We start from the raw sequence: 21,580 nt of genomic DNA on the forward strand, positions 1-21,580 counted from the left end.
AGATTTTTCAAGCTAAATCTTGTTATTTAAATTCCTATTCAAAAGTAACAGCTATTTTGCTTTCTCATTTTTGTTTTGTTTTTACTGAGACTGCATGTTATCCCATGATGCTTTGCTTTGAAATGTTGAATCTATGGGACAGATTGATTTGTCCCACTCCATGATTGTGTTGCTTCCATCTGGTAGACTGGACTAACACAGGTTTGTTACCACACAGTGATCTCAGTAAAGAGAACATTTGTACTTATATCATTCTTCTCAGAATATGGTTTACCGGTGTTTGGATTTTGTCTGTTTTCCATCAAAATTTCCATTGCTCTCATATTGTTAAATTTGGCTGCATAATTGATGTAAACTCATGAATGAGATAAGCCTGACAGTTTTTTTAAACTGCTATATTTATTTATTTATTAATTTTAAATATAAATTTATTTGTGTTGAGTCATGGACTTCCCTGGTGGCTCAGATGGTAAAATGTCTGCCTACAATGTGGGAGACCCCAGTTAAATCCCTGGGTTGGGAAGATCTCCTGGAGAAGGAAATGGCAACTCACACCAGTATTCTTGCCTGGAAAATCCCATAAATGGAGGAGCATGATAGGCTATAGTCCATGGGGTGGAAAAGAGTCGGACACGACTGAGCAACTTCACTCACTCACTCATGAAAGGCATTGATGCTTGTTTGTCCCTTCACTGTCAAGAATATATAAGACAGAATTACTGTTTCAGGACAGAAAACTTGGGAAGTTAATAAATGATCAAGACAGTATGGGAAAGGGACAACCATCTAGACATACCAACTGCAAGCTTCTCTTCATCAGAAATCAGTGAATCAATAACCATAGGGCAGCCATCACCCTCCTGTGATGGAGCTAGCCAGGCTACTCTATCTCTTTCACTACTCCATCATTAGGGCTTCCCTGGTAGCTCAGCTTATAAAGAAAGAATCCACCTGCAATGCAGGAGACCCAGTTGGATCCCCTGGGTCAGGAATATCTGCTGGAGATGGGATAGCTACCCATTCCAGTTTTCCTGGACTTCCCTGGTGGCTCAACTGGTAAAGAATCAACCTGCAATGCAGGAGACCTGAGTTTCCTCCCTGGGTTGGAAAGATCCCCTGGAGAAGGGAATGGCTACATACACCAGTATTCTGGCCTGGAGAATTCAAAAGAGAGAGGAGCCTGGAAGACTACAGTCCAGTTCAGTTCAGTTCAGAAACTCAGTCATGTCCAACTCTTTGCAACTCCATGGACTGCAGCATGCCAGGCCTCAATGTCCATCACAAACTCATGGAGATTACTCAAACTCATGTCCATTGACTCGGTGATGCCATCCAATTATCTAATTCTCTGTTGTCCCCATCTCCTCCAGCTATCAATCTTTCCCAGCATCAGGGTCTTTTCAAATGAGTCAGCTCTTCACATCAGGTGGCCAAAGTATTGGAGTTTCAGCTTCAGCATCAGTCCTTCCAATGAATATTCAGGAATGATTTCCTTTAGGATAGACTGGTTGGATCTCCTTACAGTCCAAGGGACTCTCAAGAGTGTTCTCCAACACCACAGCCCAAAAGCATCAATTCTTCAACACTCAGTTTTCTTTATAGTCCAACTCTTACATCCATACATGACTACTGGAAAAACTATAGCTTTGACTAGATCGACCTTTGTCAGCAAAGTAATGCTGTGCTTTTAAGTATGCTGTCTAGGTTGGTCATAACTTTCCTTCCAAGGAGTAAGCGTCTTTTAATTTCATGGCTGCAATCACCATCTGCAGTGACTTTGGAGCCCAGAAAAATAAAGTTAGCCACTGTTTCCATTTTTCCCCAGATGCCACGATCTTAGTTTTCTGAATTTTGAGCTTTAAGCCAACTTTTTCACTCTCCCCTTTCACTTTTATCAAGAGGCCCTTGAGTTCTTCTTTACTTTCTGCCATAAGGGTGGTGTTATCTGAATAAATGAGGTTACTGAAATTTATCCTGGAAATCTTGATTCCAGCTTTTGCTTCATCTAACCCAACATTTCTCATGATGTACTCTGCACATAAGTTAAATAAGCAGGGTGACAATATATAGCCTTGATATACTCCTTTCCTGATTTAGAACCACTCTGCTGTTCCAAGTCCAGTTCTAACTGTTGCTTCCTGACCTGCATACAGATTTCTCAAGAGGCAGGTCAGGTGATCTGGTACTCCATCTCCTTCAGAATTTTCCACAGTTTACTGTGATCCACACAGTAAGGCTTTAGCATAGTCAATAAAGCAGAAATACATATTTTTCTGGAACTCTTGCTTTTTTGATGATCCAATGGACATTGGCAATAGAAAACCAGCTTTTTCTAAAACGAGCTTGAACATCTGCAAGTGCACGATTCACATACTGCTGAAGCCTGGCTTGGAGAATTTTGAGCATTACTTTACTAGTGTGTGAGATGAGTGCAATTGTGTGGTAGTTTGAGCATTCTTTGGCATTGCCTTTCTTAGGGATTGGATTCCAGTCCTGTGGCCACTACTGAGTTTTCCAAATTTGCTGGCATATTGAATGCAGCACTTTCACAGCATCATCCTTTAGGATTTGAAATAGCTCAATGGAATTCCATCACCTCCACTAGTTTTGTTCCTGGGATGCTTCCTAAGGCCCACTTGTCATCGCGTTCCAGGATGTCTGGCTCTAGGTGAGTGATCATGCCCTCGTGATTATCTGGGTAATGAAGATCTTATTGTATAGTTCTTCTGTGTATTCTTGCCACCTCTTCTTAATATCTTCTGCTTCTGTTAGGTCCCTACCATTTCTGTCCTTTATTGAGCCCATCTTTGCATGAAATATTCCCTTGATATCTTTTATTTTCTTGAAGAGATCTCTAGTATCACCCATTCTATTGTTTTCCTCTATTTCTTTGCTTTGACCACTGAGGAATGCTTTCTTATCTCTCCTTGCTATTCTTAGGAATTCTGCATTCAAATGGGTATATCTTTCCTTGTCTCCTTTGCCTTTTGCTTCTCTTCTTTTCACAGGTATTTGTAAGGCCCCCTCATACAACCATTTGGCCTTTTTTCATTTTTTTTTTCTTGGGGATGTTCTTGATCCTTGCCTCCTGAACAATGTCACGAACCTTTGTCCATGGTTCTTCAGGCACTCTATTATCAGATCTAATCCCTTGAATCTATTTCTCAATTCCACTGCATAATTGTAAGGGACTTGTTTTAGGTCATACCTGAATGCTCGAATGGTTTTCCCTACTGTCTTCAATTTAAGTCTGAATTTGGCAGTAAGGAGTTCATGATCTGAGCCATCTTTGGCTGCAAAGAATATAATCAATATGATTTTTATTGACCATCTTGTGATATCCATGTGTAGTCTTCTCTTGTGTTGTTGGAAGAGGGTGTTTGCTATGACCAGTGTGTTCTCTTGACAAAACTCTATTACACTTTTCCCTGCTTCAGTCTGTACTTCAAGGCCAAATTTGCCTGCTATTCCAGGTATTTCTTGACTTCCTACTTTTGCATTCCAGTCCCCTATAATGAAAAGGACATCTTTTTGGGGTGTTACTTCTAGAAGGTCTTGTAGGTCTTCATAGAACCATTCAACTTCAGCTTCTTCAGCATTATTGGTTGAGGTATAGACTTGGATTACTGTGATATTGAATGGTTTGCCTTGGAAATGAACAGAAATCATTCTGTCATTTTTGAGATTGCATCCAAGTACTGCATTTTGGTTTCTTTTGTTGACCATGATGGCTACTCCATTTCTTCTAAGGGATTCTTGCCCACGGTAGTAGGTATAATGTTCAAATGAGTTAAATTCACCCATTCCAGTCCATTTTAGTCTGCTGGTTCCTAAAATGTCCATGTTCACTCTTGCCATCTCCTGTTTGACCACTTCCAATTTGCCCTGATTCATGGACCTAATGTTCCAGGTTCCTATGCAGTATTGCTCTTTACAGCATCGAACTTTACTTCCATCACCAGTAACATCCACAAGTGGGTGTTGTTTTGTTTTGTTCATACAATGTGAACAGTGTGAATAAGGCTACCATCCATCCAAGTCACAAAGATTCGGACTTGACTGAGTGAATTTCACTATCGCTTTCACTCAATCATTATCCTCCTCATAGAGGGTATTAACTCTAAAATTTCAGAGTTAAGCAAAGCAATATGAGTATAGGAATGATTAAGCAGAAATAATACTGTACTAATTTCCTACTGCAGGTCTGACTCATAGGTCTTTCCTGGTGGTCCAGTCAATAAAGAGTCTACCTGCAGTGTGGAGACTGGAGTTCAGTCCCCAGGTTGGGAAGATTCCCTGGAGAAGGAAATGGCAAACCCTTACAGCAGTTGTGCCTGGAGAATTCCATGAACAGAGGAGCCTTGTGGGCTACAGCTCATGGGATCCTAAATGGTTGGACACGACTGAGTGACTAATACTTTCACTTTCAATTCTCTACTGCAGCCAAACTATCACAAACTCTGTGGCTTAAAACAACAAAAGTAGTGAAAATGTATTCTATTATAGTTTTAGGGGTTAGAAATCTAAAATGCATCTTACTGGACCAAAATCAAGGTGCTGACAGACATGTGTTCCTTCCAAAGGTTACAGGGAGGAATCTGTTCCCTTGAGTTTTCCAGAGTCTAGAGGGCACCTGCATTCCTTGACTCATGGCCTCTTCCTTCATTCAAAGTGTTTCATTTCAACACTGCTTCCTTCACTATATATAGACTCTGTAACTTTGATTCTCTCATCTATTTTTTAAAAAGACCCTGTGATTACTTTGGACCCACCCAGAAAATCTAGAATAAACTTCCCATTCCAAGATCCTTACTTTAGCAAACTATTAAGTCCCTTTTGCCATGAAGGTAATACATTCTGAGATTCTGGAGACTAAGTCATGGATTTTTCTTAACAATTCTACTTGAATTCTTGAATTGCTTTATTTGGTAATTTGATTTACATTTGCTTTATATCTAAAAGCACATGCCATGCTCTTGTTATATTAATCACTAACCCTTTCGTAGTGGTTGGAGAAGGAAATGGCCACCCACCCCAGGATTCTTGCCTGGAGAATCCTATGGACAGAGGAGACTGGCAGGCTACAGTCTGTGGGGTTGCAAGAGTCAGACATGACTTAGCAACTAAGCTACTAACACTAAGCTCTTTGTTGAAACATATTTATTTTCTTTTTTTTTTCAATGCCATTCTCCCAAATCTTCCCACCCTCTCCCTCTCCCACAGAGTCCATAAGACTGTTCTATACATCAGTGTCTCTTTTGCTGTCTCGTATACAGAGTTATTGTTACTATCTTTCTAAATTCCATATATATGCGTTAGAATACTGTATTTATGTTTTTCCTTCTGGCTTACTTCACTCTGTATAATAGGCTCCAGTTTCATCCACCTCATTAGAACTGATTCAAATATATTCTTTTTAATGGCTGAGTAATACTCCATTGTGTATATGTACCACAGCTTTCTTATCCATTCATCTGCTGATGGACATCTAGGTTGCTTCCATGTCTTGACTATTATAAACAGTGCTGCGATGAACATTGGGGTACACGTGTCTCTTTCCCTTCTGGTTTCCTCAGTGTGTATGCCCAGCAGTGGGATTGCTGGATCATAAGGCAGTTCTATTTCCAGTTTTTTAAGGAATCTCCACACTGTTCTCCATAGTGGCTGTACTAGTTTGCATTCCCACCAACAGTGTAAGAGGGTTCCCTTTTCTCCACACCCTCTCCAGCATTTATTATTTGTAGACTTTTGGATCGCAGCCATTCTGACTGGTGTGAAATGGTACCTCATAGTGGTTTTGATTTGCATTTCTCTGATAATGAGTGATGTTGAGCATCTTTTCATGTGTTTGTTAGCCATCTGTATGTCTTCTTTGCATTTAATATTTTCTTTTAATTCTAATTGCGCACACACACACACACACACAAAATCCACAAATTTTCTTTAGATATTTTAACAGTTGAGCATACTTTACCCTTAAAGTCCATGAAATAGTTAATGGCAGTAATTTAAAAATCTGTTATATTAAATTTTAAAGTTTAACATTTAGCAAAATTTTGCTTCATAAATTCACTTTTTTAGAATGACAAAAATGTATGCAAGTTAGAATTCATGCTCAGACAAATGCCCTTTTCCCTTACTCAAAATAAAAGCTTTAAAAAGCACGGTAGAGGGACTTCCCTTGTGGTCTGGTGGCTAAGACTCTGTGCTCCCAATGCAGGGACCTGGGTTCAATCCCTGGTCAGGGAACTAGATCCCACATGTCGGGAGGAAGAGCAAAGATTCCAGGAGCTGCAACTAAGACCCTGCACAGCCAAACAAATAAACATTTAAAAATAAGTAAATAAATAAATAAATAAAATAAAAAGCACAGTATAATAGCTTTAGTCATGAAGGCACTGCCTATGTCTGATTCACATGGTTAATGTATGCCAGGAGTGTAACCTGCAATGAAAGTTTCATAACAGTTAATACTCTCAGACAGTGAATTCTGAAAGCTCTGGTTTTTCATCCACTAGCACAACTCTCCAACAACTAAGGGAAACTATCAAAAGAATTACTATGAAGTAAAATGCCTTCCACAAACCAACCACAACCCACCTTTCAATCCTCTCTTAGAACACTCTCTTTTGTTTTTCTTTTTATTTATAGAGAATTTTTTAAGTTCTTAAAAATAATTAAACACTTTCCCCTTGGTGTCTTCACACATGATTTACTTTGTGCCTGAAATGACATAACCAAGCTCACTTTTTATAGAATGCTTAATGCTTTTTGAATCTCAAGCTATTCATATATTTGTGACCTTGCAATCTCTTTTATAGTCAAGCTGAGAAAATATCTTAGATGTCTAGTGAGCTGTCATTTCTTAAAAAATTAAAATAAAAAGAAACACATGCAGCAAAATATTCTTGCTGGAGCTCTAAACTTTGGATTTGCTTTCAATCTGAAAAAAGAAATATTCATAAATGCATGATAAATATAAAACTTCCAAACAATACAAGAATGTTTTTAAGAAAACTATGATATAAGCATTAGTTCCTCTCATTCTAGCTCTCATCAAATGTAAACACATTAATAGCTTTTTTTTTTCCCCTCCCCAGACACTAACCATTGTATGAATGCATATGCCTGGAGCATTTCTATTTCTGAATATAAAAAGTAACCAAAAGTAACTGCAACAATTAAAAATACCAAAAACAGAGTTTGAAAAGATCAGATTGCTATAGAAACAAAGGAGACTATATGAATTTAAATTCCAGAGAGGAACGATCCCTTTAGGATACAGTATATGCATTAAATCAGAGACTTTGTACTGTGTCTCTAACCAGAAGAATATGCGTATATGTCTGGGACCCAAGAGGGTGAATGCAGGGGTCATCCAGTTATCTTACTTATTGCTAGAGATGTTGAGTTTCCAGTCCCTGCAATTCTGGACTGTACAAGATTGAAAATATTAGTGACAAAGGGAGACACATTCTTGTCAATGAACATCGTCAGTCTCTCAGTAAGCTACAAACTCCATTTACAGGATCCTTTGGACTTCTTGTGGCCGGCTGAAGTAGAAACTGCTGTACTATTGGGATAAATGACCCTAATCAGCAGACAGTGGTTGAACTGCAATGATGTCAAGCAATGATGTCAAGCAGGAATATGTATGGAACCCACATGAACACTGGTGACTCCAGGTTCTTCACTGATGCAGTGTGACCGTGAATTGATAGGAACAACAAACCTATCCTGAAAAGAGCATAATGGCCAAAGACTCAGATCCCTCTCTAATAATGACATCAGTTCAGTTAAGTCGCTCAGTCATGTCTGACTCTTTGCGACCCCATGAATCACAGCACGCCAGGCTTCCCTGTCCATCACCAACTCCCGGAGTTCACTCAAACTCATGTCCATCAAGGTGGTGATGCCATCCAGCCATCTCATCCTCTGTCATCCCTTTCTCCTTCTTCCCCCAATCGCTCCCAGCATCAGGGTCTTTTCCAATGAGTCAACTCTTCGCATGAGGTGGCCAAAGTATTGGAGTTTCAGCTTCAGCATCAGTCTTTCCAATGAACACCCAGGACTGATCTCCTTTAGGATGGACTGGTTGGATCTCCTTACAGTCCAAGGGACTCTCAAGAGTCTTTTCTGACACCACAGTTCAAAAGCATCAATTCTTCAGCTCTCAGCTTTCTTCACAGTCCAACTCTCATATCCATACGTGACCACTGGAAAAACCATGGCCTTGACTAGATGGACCTTTGTTGGAAAAGTAATATCTCTGCTTTTCAATATACTATCTAGGTTGGTCATAACTTTCCTTCCAAGGAGTAAGCATCTTTTAATTTCATGGCTACAATCACAATCTGCAGTGATTTTGGAGCCCCCACAAATAAAGTCTGACACTGACATAAGTTCTATTAATGAGTCAGTCACCAGATGGTGCAGTGGTAAAGAATCCATCTGCCAATGCAGGAGACATGGGAGAAGCAGATTCGGTCTTAGGTTGGGAAGATCCCTTGGAGAAGGAAATAACAACCCAATTCAGAATCCTTGCCTGGAGAATCCCAGGGACAGAGGAGCCTGGTGGGCTACAGTCCATGGGGTCGAAAAGAATCAGACATAATTAAAGAGTAAATAACAACAACAACAGACACCAAAACAATAAAAATGATAGCTGAAGGGATAGTGGGGTTGAGGGGAATTTAAACAGATCAGGTGAGGAAGATGAGTAACAGTTATAATGTGAAGATGATCTGAAGAAACAGAATCCATAGTTTATCCTATTAACCTCCCTCTTCTAAATTTCACCTCAATAAGGCAAACTTATAGAGCTATTTTATAAGCCTGTCTAGAAAGTAGATCTATGCAGTACAAGTGACTAAATGTAAACTCAGATCTACTACTTCTGGGAACACGGCTAAGGAATGGTCCCACAGCCCCAGTTCTGTCATGCTGCTGTTGTTGTTTAGTCGCTAAGTCACATCTGAGTCTTTGTGATGCCATGGGCTGTAGTCCACCAGGCTCCTACCATCCATCAGGTTTTCCAGGCAAGAATACTGGAGTGGGTTGTCATTTCCTTCTCCAGGGGATCTTCTGAACCTAGGGATCGAACCTGTGTCTCCAGCTTGGCAGGAGGATTCTTTACCACTGAGCCACCAGGGAAGTCTATGTGTGTGTGTGTGTGTGTGTGTATGTGTGTGTGCATGCACGTGTATTTAAACATTTAAGCTTATAAAAGCTCATTTATATAAATATTTAAATATATGAGCCACCTGCCCCCCACTGTTATGCAATACACAGGAAACAAAGTCTAGAGAGGGAAGCCAACATATGTAAGACTGGTCTCCACTCCAGACATTTGGCCAGGTTTAAGCTCTAAGTCTCAGAAAATTAGAATTTCCAGGAAGAAGTGACAAAGAGCTGCCAAGCCCTGAATGGTCTATATTTACAGGACTGTGGAGAAGCGGGGTGAGGCAGGGAGGCACTAGCTTAGAAAGGCAATATGAAATCTATTAGTCTCATGTACTTAGGAAGCAATGACACATGGTAAAGAGGTATTTGCAACATTGACCAGTCAAGCCACACATCCAGGACATTTTCAAAGTCTGAACTAGATAGAGCTGCCACATCTCCCAATATAACAATTTTTACATGAGATTGAGGTGACTTCCCATAATTTCTGTGAGCATGCATGCTAAATTGCTTCAGTAACTTCTGATACTTTGCAACCCCAAGGACTATAGCCCACCAGGCTTTTCTGTTCCTGGGATTCTCCAGGCAATAATCCTGGAGCAACCAGGTTGCCATGCCCTTCTCCAGGGTATCCTCCCAGCACAGAGATCCAACCTGCATCTCTTATGTCTCCTGCATTGGTAGGTGGGTTCTTTACCACTTACACAATGTGGGAAGCCCCTCATACACCTGTTGTTATTCAGTTGCTCATCCACAGCCAACCCTTTGTGACCCCATGGACTGCAGCATGCCAGGCTTCCCTGCCCTTCAGCATCACCCAGAGCTTGCTCACACTCATGTCCATTGAGTCACTGATGCCATCAAATCATCTCATCCTCTGCCATCCCCTTTGCCTTCTCCCTTCAACCTTTCCCAGCTTCAGGGTCTTTTCTAATGAGTTGGCTCTTTGCATCAGGTGGCCAAATTATTGGAGTTTCAGCCTCAGCATCAGTCCTTCCAATGAATATTCAGGACGGATTTCCTTTAGGATGGACTGGTTTGATCTCCTTGGCATCCAAGGGACTCTCAAGAGTCTTCTCCAAAACCACAGCTTAAAAGAATTAATTCTTTGGTGCTCAGCCTTCTTTATGGTCCAAATCTCACATCCATACATGACTACTGGAAAAACCATAGCTTTGACTAGATGGACCTTTGTTGGCAAAGTAATGTCTTTGCTTTTTAATATGCTGTCTAGGTTGGTCATAGCTTTTCTTCCAAGGAGCAAGAGTCTTTTAACTTCACAGCTGCAGTCACCATCTTCAGCGATTTTGGAGCCCAGGATAATAAAGTCCATCACTGTTTCCATTGTTTGCCATTTATTTTCTATCTGTTAATTAAGGAATGGAGAAACACTCATAGGGAGTGAACAGTGGACTCAGCAGAGAAAAGAATCAGTGAATTGAAAGAGTTCAATGGAAATCATCTTCAGTGAAGCACTGAGAGGAAAATGAATGAAAAAAATATCTATAAATATGATGCTATAGAATACAGTCAAATACAGACTAACCAGAACATATTGATAGCATACATGGGGGAACATATCTCAATATATGTTTTTTCCTTTAATTTTGTTTCTTTACTGCATCATTTTTTTTTGTATAGTTCACATTTAACTAGGACTAACAATATATTTCTTTTTAAACTAATCAAATTACAAAATAAATACAAAATGAAAATGACAATATTTGGTGGCTCAGTTAGTAAAAAAAAGTCCTCCTGCTCAATGGAGGAGACACAAGAGACTCTGGTTTGATCCCTGGGTCGGGACAATCTCCCTGGAGGAGGAAATGGCAACCTACTCTAGTATTCCTGCCTAGAAAATCCCATGAACAGAGAAGCCTGGTGGGCTACAGACCATGGAGTCACAAAGAGTGGACACAACTGAGCACTCAGATATGAACAAAAGGAAAATTAGAACATATTTATTTATTAACTATCAACTATTTCATATTTACCTACTCTATACTATTTTTGGAATGGTTTAAGATATAATCCAGAATTCCTATAAGATCATATAAAATACTTTAAAATAGTGTAAGGATGATGAGTCAAATAATGGATGCTTGGTATATGAAGTCTGTTCCTACCTTGATGACAGGTCATCATATAGCTCATCTCTGTGAAAGGACAGCATTCCCTTTCTCCTGCACATCTTCATGTCTGCTTCTGAGACGCACTGTATATAAAAAGCTACAGAGAGAATGTGGTTAATGAGAAGCTTCTAAAGCTGTGCCCCAAACCCAGCTCTGAGCAAAATGATGCTTAGAGCTAGAGGAGGAGCAAATCATGTAGATTTCATTATCCAGCTCGAAGCCTGTTTGCTCAACAGCAGAATTTTGCACTTATAATGGAGAAAAGAGCCTGTTTGGGGTAATTTATTTTGGAATTGCTCTGTCAAATGCTAATTTCATTTTGGCTTCATGAGGGCAATTTGGCTCATATGTTTGTGTTTTGATGAAGGCATTATAATAGTATTAAAATTCTAGTAACCCTATGGAGATTACAAAACTTTCTCCAGGCACAGTTCTTGCCATTGGAAAGACTGAATGATGAATAATAAATGATGGAAAATTTTTAAATGAATTCACTCAGCAAAAATTTATTGAGTGAACGCTGTGTACCAGACACATGCTAGCTATAAATCATTTTAGGCAACAGTAAGTAATCCAGAGTGCAAAACATGATTAACAGGAAACCACAATCACTATTCAAAATGTTTGCTTTGTCTCCAAGCAAGGCTTCAAATTTAGTGAAATTTCAAAAAAGTTTATTCATGATCTATCTGATCTTATGAGTTATAAAACCTCAAAATACAGTGCTTGAAAAATATTCATTTCTTATCTAATATAGTAGACAGGTATTCCAGTGCTTTTTATGGTATATTGATCAAATTAGGTTACCAGACTTCTTTCATCTTTTAGTTTGCCATCATCATTAGGCTTTGTCCACAATATGAAAAATAGTTCCTGCCAGTAAGAAAAAAGAAAAGAGAAGAGTAATTCATATCATTTAAAAGAAATGATTTAGAATTTGACCACATCATTTCTATTCATATTTTATTACCCCAAACAGAAAGTTTGGTCACACACCTAATGAAGGCAAAGGGCATAGCATTTAGTTGGGTGGTCATGTAGATGCTTCTTCCCACAGATAAAATACACTCAGCTTTAACCCAGTAATGACAAAGCAAGAACTCCTGCACTTACTATACCAAGGTAAACTTCCACAATGTTTTGATGCTAATAATCATTTCCTGCAGGTTTTTATCCCAAATAATAAACAAATCCTCCCCATGCAAAGTATAATATACAATAGAGACATGATAACTACCATAATCCAATTCAGAAAATGAAAGCACATTAAACAGTCTCTATGCTGCAGCCATCTGCAAAACATATGAGGCATGAATATGATAAGTCTTTGTCCTGGTATTCAAGGAAGTCATATTGATGAGTTTAAATGGCAGCTCTGGGTTCTATTCTCTTTAGAGATTCTTTGTTCAGTTTGCTCTATAGCCACATTTATGATAGTCATGGAAAAGGGAAATTATATCCTTGAAATCTGCCCAACATTTTCTTCTTATTTTTGTGAGATATGCTTGGAATCCAGAGTTACTAAGAGTCACACATTCCCAGGTTTTTTTCAGTCCAGGTAATTGTGATTTGTTGACGCCCACAAAATGCACAGTAGAATTCTAGTTTATTTGATTCTAATCAGTTCCATGTATGAGTAACTACAACAAAGATCCATATCTTTAAATAGTTGGTTTGTTTTTTTGCATTTCTGTTTTAATCTCTTAATTTTTTTTTTTTAATTCAAGAAATGTTATTGACCTCAGAATTCCACCATCCTTCTTTGTTGAAAGTGACAACTTCTTTAAAAGTAGGGCTTCAAAGTGAGAGTTAGAGATGAGATGCTATACTGCTCTGGATGGATAGAATAGAAAGAGGGTCCCTCTCTGTGCTGAGGCACTCCCACAGGCATTGACTCAGCACATGGACAGGGTCTTTGTAAGAAGTAAAAAGAGCACTTTCCTCATGTAGAAGCCAACCTCATAGTATGCTGAATGGAGCTGAAGCTAAATTTCAGCCCTAACCTGCCCTCTGCACTGTAATGCATCACTCACCTGTATACATTGATCTTGCATTATGATAACCTGGAACAACAGGCTAGAGTATTAAAGGAAAAAACTGTCTTTAATTTGGTACTTGCAGCTGGACTAGCTTCCAAAGTCTTGCTGAATAGAGGGAGAAAAACTTGGGGACCTAGTGTTGTCTCTTGCTCAGGCTGCTTCTTTAAAGTTGTTTTGTTTGCTGCTTTTGGGTTTCCCTGGTGGCTCAGATAGTAAAGAATCTGTCTGCAATGCAGGAAACCCATGTTTGATCCCTGGGTCTGGAAGATCCCTTGGATAAGGGAAAGGCTACCAACTGCAGTATTCTTGCTTGGGGAATTAGTGTCTCTTTCATGATCTCATGGACTGTAGCTCACCAGGCTCCTCTGTCTATGGGATTTCCCAGGCAAGAATACTGAAGTGAGTTGTCAACTTCTTCTCCAGGGGAATCTTCCTGAGTCAGGGATTGAACCCAGGTCTCCTGCATTGGCAGGCAGATTCTTTATCATTCAGCCACCAGGTACCATCTTTTAAAAAATAATGTGTACTTTACTACAGGTAGCAAGAGACAGAAAAGAAAAAAAAAGAAAAAGAAAAACTAAAGCAAAAACTGCATATTTGCTGAAAGATGAAGCTCTGTTGTTAAATAATCTGTCTTCCAAAGAATCCCTGGTGACATTTTAGCAGAACATATAGGACGTCGCAAACTCCAAAACAATAGCTGTGTCCTTACTCAGCTTTCTCCCTGTTTTACTAAGAAAGGACACATTGCTTTTATTATTTCTTCCACAATTTTTCTACATGATTTTACTAAATTCTTTATTGCTTGGGATATGAGTTAGGCTATTTGCATAAGAGACCACAAAACACAGTAACTTGAACAGTACTTAGACTTTGTTTCATTCTTACAGATAATTTTGTTGGTAGACAAAGGCAGGTTTGGAAACTTGATGCCAGGGAGATAGTTCATCTATTGAATGGGTTATAGGCTTACTTGGTAGAGGTTACCTCAACACAATACTTGTGTTGCAGTCTGTAAATGGGAAAAAAGAAGGGAACATACACATCTGAATGCTAAAGGCACTTACCAGAGGCTATAAATTTTAGGCTTCAGTGAGTATTTGTATATCCTGTTAAAAATATCCTTACTACAAGTAAAGATGGATAGATGTTGGTAGAACCATTGGCAACCAATTTCAATATATAGATATAGTTTTGAACAGTTATTTTGGATATTTATAAGAGCATAATTGAGGGAGCTAAATGAGTTTTATTACCAGATTATAGTATGATAATGAAATGAATCAGTTCAGTTCAGTTCATTTCAGTCGCTCAGTCATGTCCAACTCTTTGCGACTCCATGAATCACAGCATGCCAGGCCTCCCTGTCCATCACCAACTCCCGGAGATCACTCAGACTCACATCCATCAAGTCAGTGATGCCATCCACCCATCTCATCCTCTGTCATCCCCTTCTCCTCCTGCCTCCAATCCCTCCCAGCATCACAGTCTTTTCCAATGAGTCAACTCTTCGTATGAGGTGGCCAAAGTACTGGAGTTTCAGCTTTAGCATCATTCCTTCGAAAGAAATCCCAGGGCTGATCTCCTTCAGAATGGACTGGTTGGATCTCCTTGCAGTCCAAGGGACTCTCAAGAGTCTTATCCAACACCACAGTTCAAAAGCATCAATTCTTCGGCGCTCAGCCTTCTTCACAGTCCAACTCTCACATCCATTCATGACCACAGGAAAAACCATAGCCTTGAGTAGACGGACATTTGTTGGCAAAGTAATGTCTCTGCTTTTGAATATGCTGTCTAGGTTGGTCATAACTTTCCTTCCAAGGAGTAAGCGAATAACAAAGTGCTAATGACACGTGGCTGTCACTCAGTCATGTCTGACTTTTTTACCCCATAGACTGTAGTATGCCAGGCCTCCCTGTCCTTCACTATCTCCCAGAGCCTGCTCAAACTCATGTCCATTGAGTCAGTGATGCCATCCAACCATCTCATCCTCTGTTGTCCCCTTCTCCTCCTGCCTTCAGTCTTTCCCAGCAGCAGGATCTTTTCTAATGAGTCAGTTATTTGCATCAGGTAGCTAAAACATTGGAGCTTCAGCTTCAGCATCATTCATTTCAATGAATATTCAGGACTGATTTCCTTTAGGATTGACTGGTTTGATCTTCTTACAGTCCAAGAGACTCTCAAGAGTCTTCTCTAACACCACAGTTCAAAAGTATCAATTCTTCAGTGCTCAGCCTTCTTTATGGTCCAACTCTTACATTCTATTTATTGTCCTTAAGCATTTTAAAATCAGAATCAGAGAATAAAGGGCAAATGCCACCTTGGGTGAGTAAGGATACAGGTGTGTGAAAAATGCATGAATTCAACAAAATGTTATGCTAATATATGAATGGAAATAAACTAGATGGTTTGTCTGTAATTAAGTGTCTCCAAGTCAATTTCTTCTTAGACCTCCCTTTCATCTTGGCTCCTGAGGTAGCACTTCCTCCACAACTGATTTCCTGATTAATGTTCCATACATTCAAAGTTGTTATTATGAATTATTTGGATTTTGGCAAGAAAGTACAATTATATTCAACATACTAGCAATAAATCATCTTCTGCTATAGTAGTATGCAATTTTAGGAATATATTAAAACAGCCATAATTAAAAAAAAACCTTCTATTTTAATTTTTTCACAAAAGCAAATTGTTAAGTGCTTAAACTTATAGTAGATCATGTGCTTTATATCCAAAGACATATTTCTGCTTCTTGTTTTAACCAAAACAAATTGCCAATGTCTTCTTTTATCAAATCTTGAAATTGTTATTTTTGTTTCAATCAGCAAATCCAATTCCAAATTACTTCACAGAGGATTACAGATTCATTTCTTTCTTGTCTAATATGAAATATATGGAAATCAAGGGCAACTTTCAAATATTTGTAAGTTGTCAATGTCGTGAAACAGGTGTGCAGTGGGAGTGGAGTAGACAACATCATTGATTCGTATTGTGAATAGTAACAATCTCATTTATAACCAATAGGCAATCACAAACATAGGTTGAGACACTCAGTTTTCACTGTTGAGTGTAACATTAGGGAATTAAGTAGTTAATATAGTCAGAAGATTTAAACCAGTGACTGGCACTTAAAAAAATATTTGATAAAAGTAAGTCTTTCTGAGTATCTTACTCATAAAAGTTGTTCTATGGATGTGCAATGTAATTAGAATATTTCAATTACTTTATTTCAATATAGTAGTGTTCTATATTTTGTTTTTTTGTCATGAATTACTTCAAGAATCAGTTTGGGTTAATAGCTTTTAATTTGCCTTACAAAAATATTTTTTGTTTAGTCATTGTGAAGAGTAAATCTTCTACATCTACCTACTTCAATTTCAGTATCAGTGTATTTTACTTCACCTTACATATTTCTTGAACTACAATAGTAATTTTTAATTTGAATTTGTGCCTATTTAAAATGAATAATCTAATTTTTTAATCTCATTTTTATTTGTGATGATCAGTGTAGCACAGAATCACTAAAAGCACAAGCTCTGAGCAAGCACAAACAGCTTGCTCACTGTGGTGACAGTATTTCTAAGTGCCAAAAGAAGAGTTAACTTGTTTTTCTGTTTAAATCTAATATATATCAAATGTATGTTAACATAGCTATGATTGTATTTATCAATGGTTATTTTGGGAAAATGAAATGTTAAAGGTAGAACATAAAAGTTTTGACTTTCAAAGTTCCTAATTATGATTTAGAGAAGTGATTGGTTTTTGACATAAGCACTCATTTCTTTACAGATCAAATTTTAATGAGAAAATTTCCAGGTTCTGTAATGTCTCTAATAAAGCATATCTTCTTTCCTGTTTAAATTTAAATAGTTTATATTAAGCTTTGAAGAAAATCAAATATATTGGAGGTTTCAGAAGCTTTACATAAAAAGTCTATTTTAATCAGTATGGGGGAAAATGCTATAAGACAGCATGTGACTAAAACAGTTATTTCAATTAATGATTAATTTGCATAATTACTTTAAATAATTAGAACCCAAAGAAAAGAAAAAATCAACTCAGTATATTATACATCTCGAAGATGCTAGTAACGGAAAATAATCTTGCAGTTAAGATGCAGATTAACAACTTCGGAAATGAATTTTTAATCAAAGTTAAGGAATTTAAAACCTCTAGGAAAAATGAACACAATTTACAATATTACAGTCATGATATGATATAGAGTACTTGATATTACAATTCTCATACAGTAAGCTGAATATTGGTAGGCAGAATAATGGCCCTTCAAAGAAGGTAACTTCTTAATTCCTAAAATAATTCCTAGAAATACGCTACCTTACCTGGCAAGACAGACTTTGTAGAAATGATTAAGGATCTTGCATTGTAGAGATTATACTGAATTATCTATAAATGAAGTGAAGTTGCTCAGTCGTGTCCGACTATTTCAGACCCCATGGACTATAGCCTACCAGGCTCCTCCATCCATGGGATTTTCCAGGCGAGAGTACTGGAGTGGGGTGCCATTTCCTTCTCCAGGGGATCTTCCCAACCCAGGGATCAAACCCAAGTCTCCCATATTTAAGGCAGATGTTTACTGTCTGAGTCACCAGGGAAAGCCTGAATTATCTACATGTAGTCCAATATAAACGCAAGTGTCAAAAGAGAGAAGACTCAGAGAAGGAGATGTGAACAAGGAAGCAGAAGCTGGAATCATACAGATATGGAGGGGACATAAGCTAAGAAATGCAGGCAGTCTATAGAGGCCAGAAAAGTCAAAGACACAGATTCTCCTCTAGAACCTCAAGAAGAAACACAGACTGCTGACATCTGATTTTAGTTTATGGATCCCCTTTGGACTTTAACCTCCCAGAAATATAAATTTGTGTTGTTTTAAGCCACTAAGTTTATAGTAATTTGTTATACAAGTAATAAGAATCTAATATTTTTGACAAGTTTGAAGGATTTGAGACCAGGTTCTGATCTAGGAAATTCTGTGAATCTTTCTATGCTTCTTTTCCTCAGCTACAGAATGAGCATTGTTGTCCCAATTTTACCTACCTCACAAAATTATATGAAAGTAATATTAATAATTTAAATAATGCACTATTTATTCTCCAGTTCAAATAGCTTGCTTCCATAATGCATTCACTCAACAAGTATTTATTGAGTGCCATCTATGTGTCCTTGACATTGGTGATAAAGCATTTAAAAAACATTCAAAAATCCTTGCACTAATGAAATATACATTCCAATGATGGAAAGGTAGATGAAATACAAATAAATAGAATATATAATATGTCAGATGATGACCAACACTTGAGAAAAAAAATGGCCATGGAAAGGATATAACAAATCAGGAGTTGGAGTTTAGAGTGGTTCTGCACAGTTTCATTGATAAGATATTTGGGTCAAGACCTCATGATATTGAGAGAAAGTGACTCTTGTGCATATCTAATGGGAAATGTTCCAAATTATTCAAAGGCTCTGACTGACATATGCCTAATTGTTCAGAGGCTAATACATGTACCTAGAAGACAGAAAGGCAGATACTGGCTAGCAGATGAGTGCAAAATGATAAACACGAAGGTAGTGGATTTGGGGTAGATGATTGTAGTAGGCAAGCCCTAAACATAGAATTAGAAGCTTCTAAATGACTCAAAACAAAATCAACATGGCAAGAATGGGCTTCCCAGGTGACTTGGAGGATAAAGAATCTGCCTGCAGTGGAGGAGACCTGGGTTCCATCCCTGGATCACAAAGATTCCGCTGAAGAAGATAAGGGCAACCCAGTTCAGTATTCACATCTGGAGAATTCCACGGACAGAGGAACCTGGCGGGCTACAACCCATGTTGTCTCAAAGAGTCAGACATGACTAAATGACCAGTACTTTCACTTTAATTATGTTTTTTAGAACTATGGATAAACTTTCATAGGTGAAAAATAAATCACTATTGAAGACTGCACCACAATATTATTTATATGTGATATTTCACACTTAGCTTGTATAATCTCTAGCATGTTAGTAGGAACAGCAGATCTCTTCATTTGCAAGCTGCTGCTGCTGCTGCTAAGTCGCTTCAGTCGTGTCTGACTCTGTGCGACCCCATAGACGGCAGCCCACCAGGCTCCCCCGTCCCTGGGATTCTCCAGGCAAGAACACCGGAGTGGGTTGCCATTTCCTTCTCCAATGCATGAAAGTGAAAAGTGAAAGGGAAGTCTCTCAGTTGTGTCTGACTCTTCACGACCCCATGGACTGCAGCCTACCAGGCTCCTCCATCCATGGGATTTTCCAGGCAAGAGTACTGGAGTGGGTTATTTGCAAGCTAGTAGAGGTAATTATCTAAAGAGAGAAATGAAAATAAAACTCAGCATCATAAGGTTTATAACATCATTCAGAGGTAGAGTTACTATAATATAATGGATACCATGTTGCTTTTCTGATAACAATAATGATACCATCCTATTTTAAAATTAAACCATTCTACATAATTTAAGGGCTTCCCAGGTGGTTCTACTGGTAAAGACACTACCTGCCAGTAAGAGTAGATATAAGAACTTGAGTTCAATTCCTAGGTCAGGAGAGCCCCTGGAGGAGGGCATGGCAACCCATTCCAGTATTCTTGCCTGGAGAATCCCATGGACAGAGGAGCCTGGCAGGCTGCAGTTCACAGGGTTGCACAGAGTAGGACACAACTGAAGCAACTTAGCATCCATGCACATAATTTAAAAATTTCTAAAGTGTAGCATTATAAACAATTTATTATGTTTATTATTTATTTATTATTTATTTATTATTATTATATATAAAAATTATATATAATTTTTATGACTTTATTTTTTCATTGTATACATTTTACAATGCTATGCCATGCAATATTTTAAAGCAAGGCACTATATATTCTTGCTTTGAAATTTAAGTAATTTGTGAAATAAATATTATCATGAACAAAATGTTTTTCATTAGATATGCTGGATTTCCATTTTCTCTGAAGAAATGAGTAAGAACATTTAGGCTAATAAATATCACTGAACTTGGTTGTACTTAATTTTCCTGGGAAAGCTACAGAGTTGGGATACAGAGACCCAATTTCTTTTGCTCTTAAGACATCTAGATGCTTTTTCATAAGACAGCAGAATCAATCTTGTAATCCCATGTCTGATTCATCTTGGCTCTGTAGTGTTTTTACTCACGTCTCCCTATTTTTACTTTGTCCCCAGCATCCATTGAATCAGATTGCTTTTCCATCATAAGGTGTTAGCTGACACTTGCCAGTGTGATTAGGAAATATTGTTATATTGCTTCAATGGCTGTTTATGCACTGAAAGGCACCCCATCAGTTCCTGTAATAGGTCACTTTGAGATAAATTTGAATAAAACTACAGAGTCAAGTGAAGTATAGAATAGGGATGATTTGCTTTATTTGCCACTTGCTTATCTGGGTCTCTTTTACTATTGTTAAAGTGCCCTGTGTGTGCTAGATGAATGATATAAAGAAAACAGGTAATCATTTGGCAGAAAGGAAGTTCAGAAAGAAGTTGAATGAAGGTATTCTCTCTCTATAAACATACTCTATCAGCAAGCTAAATTTGTCTATTTTATATCATGTTATCCACTTCTTTTGCGTAATCTAGATTTAGTATAACGATCAAGATCCTTGGATGCTTTTAAAGAAATGTATGTGTGAGCACTTTTCCCAGTGGGCTTCTTTGCAAGAGTGTACCAATTAAGTCATTTTGAAATAGCAAGCAAGGAGAAAGTGTAGGAAGAATTCACCTCAAGCAAAAGACACATTTTATTCACGGAGATTTTTAAATGTGGGTAAAAACGTCAGTTTTCAAAAAATTGAAACCCTGTTATTATTTGAGTTATATTTTTGTAATACCAATTCTGAAACTTCATAGTATTCAAGCAAAAAAGTTATAATAATCTGTGAATAAATGATATTTAGCATAGGTAACACAGGAGAAAGGATCAAACAAGAAATATATAAGATGATAAATATATCATACTTATATTATTTTATTATATTATATTATAATATATACTTTATATATTTTATAATATATAAATATTATATTGTATATACTTTATATAGTATAATATATACTTATATTATTATATCTTATACTTATATTATTACTGTAATAATAATAATGTCAAAATAAATTTGCAAAATTTAAATAACTCAAATTTCCTGAAAGTTTTGATCTTATACAGTTGCAAT

The sequence above is a fragment of the Bos taurus genome, chromosome 1 (genome assembly GCF_002263795.3).
Source record: "Bos taurus isolate L1 Dominette 01449 registration number 42190680 breed Hereford chromosome 1, ARS-UCD2.0, whole genome shotgun sequence".
In the NCBI taxonomy this organism is placed as follows: Eukaryota; Metazoa; Chordata; class Mammalia; order Artiodactyla; family Bovidae; genus Bos; species Bos taurus.